Raw genomic sequence first — 2,819 nt, 5'->3', positions numbered from 1 at the left:
GAATAGTGTCGAATTCCAACATTGGCAACCACCCAACTATAGTATTTACTGTGAGCTGATTTCACATGATCACATAAGCATCAAAAAAATGAGCAGGATATTTCAGAACTGACCTAAGGTGTTAACTTGGCAGCATCTTGGTGAAACTGTGCCTTCCCAAATAAACATGCTCTACCTTCAACTTCCCAAAAGCTCTCTTAATAATACGTCCCTGTGAAAAATACGCATGTATTATTGCATGGCTGCATGTAATTTCAGTGATGTCATGAAGTTGTGATTGAAGAAAGAACGAGTGGTGCTTTGGTTGCATGTTGGTGAGTACTTGCCGCCGGGGCTTTTGTTTCCGGGTTTTACTTTTTTTATGTTATAAACGAGTTGAAATACGTGCACTCCTAGAGCGAGGTAAATATCATTTTTAGTTTCCATTGTTAAGAAGCAAAAGAATGTCACCGCTACCGATGGTGAGAGATCCGGTGCCGCGCTAATAATACAATAGGATACATGAAGGAACTTATTTTCCAGTTGAGACATAAATACTAACATTTTACTGCTGCTAATTGCTGCTCTAAATGATCTAACCCACAATATCTAAAACTGAACCCACAATATCATCAGGTATTGTATCGTCTTGTATTATTCTTTCTTTCTCAGGATTTGTTTGCCTGTATATTTAATAATACAACGGTAATTTTACAAAACCAACACCTATCAACTTGTAACCAAACCAACCAAGGAGATAGAATATGCAAAGAAAACGTGGAAACACAAAGGCAAATAATCCGAGGGATGAGAAACTACAGCCGGATCATAGGCACACATTATAAAGTATTTAAGCTACTTCGGGGGTTACTTCAATGCATACGGAGAATCCTAATCCCTAAGTAAGGTAGTGCTTAAGAGAGAAAATCAAGAGACATAATGAGTGCAAGCGATAAAATCACCATCACGGTTAGAAGTAATTGCTTCTTACTTTTAGAAGATATTATCAAACAAGATAATTAACAAAGTAATAGGAAGGTTACAATTCATATATACTGAGAGATAGTCGCAAATGATAGCAAATATATATTACTGTACCAACTGATGTTGCAGGGAATAATGAATCAGATTAGAACTTGCTGATGTCTAATGATCATCATAACCGCTGAAGGAAATAACTTCCCCACCATATTCCTTTCCAGACACCAGATGGTCACATGTGATGTTTCCATACATAATGCCCAACCCTGTATCAAAATGGAAATTAAACAATAACAGAAGGAACCAGGTTTGACATGAACGCCAATGGTGAAACTCAACTGTAAAATATGAACTTGTTCAATGCTTGTACCCCACATAACCATACTGTAACAATTACTTTAGAACAATTATGTAATTATGAGTTTCCATTCACTTTTAAAAGTCAATCGGTCCAAAACGAACAACGATGTTATTCAGCAAAGCATGAGAACAGAAGGAACCAGGTTTTACATGAACTTCAATAGTGAAACCCAATTGCGCAATATGAAGTTACTCAATGCTTGTACCCCACATAACCATGCTGTAACAGTTACTTTACAACAGTTATGTAATTATGAGTTTCCATTCACTTCTAAAAGTCAATCGGTCCAAAGCGAACAACGAAGTTATTCAGCAAAGCATGGGAGCAGAAGGAACCAGGTTTGACATGAACTTCAACAGTGAAACCCAATTGCACAATATGAAATTACAAAAAAATGCGTGTACTGTATTACCATACTGTAACAGTTGCTTTACAACATTAATGTAGTTATATGAGCTTCCATTCACTTCTAGAAGTCAATCAGTCCAAAACAACCAATGATGATACTCAGCAAAGCATTGGAACAGAAGGAACCAGGTTTGACATGAACTTGAACAGTGAAACTCAATTTCTTGACAACAATCTTACTATCTAGATTATGAGTTCCCGTTAGCTTCTAAAAAGCCAATCAATCCAGAACGATCTACCATACAATTCGACAGCCAAGACACATTCATACAAACAAGCACAGCATGCGATGCCCAAATCCTTTGTGTCGCCACCAGATTCAGGCATAATTGCTGGTTCGCTCTCGGAAACTAGGAGCGCACTGAAGTTGCGTGCTGAAAATACCTTGGGCAGGAGCGGGGAGAGGCGGGCGAAGGCGTCGGAGGAAGGCGGCAGCGCGAAGGCGAGGAAGGCCGCGACGTCGCGGGAGATCCGGCGCACCTCCTTGGTCAGCGACCCGACCTCGACCACGGACGCGATCTCCTTCAGACCTGCACGCGCACGCCACCAAGGAATACACGCGTTAGGTACCGCCCGCGGCGCCGGGATATGGGCTAGGGTTTTGGGGGAGGGGCGCGGGGAGAGGAAGGGCTACTCACGTTGCAAGGTGGAGAGAGCGGCCGCGGGCGCCGGGGCGTCGGCGGCCGCGGGGGTGATTGGCTCGTTGCAGCCTCGTCGGTCACGAAAACGAGAAACAGGGGAGGAGATCTTGGAGCCTCAAGATTTGGCGAAGCATGCACCGTCTCAGGCCACCATACCATGAACTCGTCGAAGGTGATGAGTCCGTCGCCGTCCTTGTCGATGCCGTCGATCATGCGGCGGAGCCGGCTGGCTCGCGGCCTTCTCGCCGAGGCCGTGGAGGATGCTGCTGCCGTCGATCATGCGAGCTAGGCGGCGTAGATCGCGCTGCTGCCGTCGGCGTCGAAGACCGAAAAGGCCAGCGCGTGGCGACAGGGAGCCGGAGGAGAGGAGGGGAGCTGGCTCGCGAGGGGAATCTAAAGGGGGACGGCTGCTGTTGAGGTCCTCTCCTCGCGAGGGGCGGCGGTGGCGT

The sequence above is a fragment of the Lolium rigidum genome, chromosome 7 (assembly GCF_022539505.1).
Source record: "Lolium rigidum isolate FL_2022 chromosome 7, APGP_CSIRO_Lrig_0.1, whole genome shotgun sequence".
Taxonomy (NCBI): Eukaryota; Viridiplantae; Streptophyta; class Magnoliopsida; order Poales; family Poaceae; genus Lolium; species Lolium rigidum.
Note: the sequence above shows the minus strand (reverse complement) of the source record.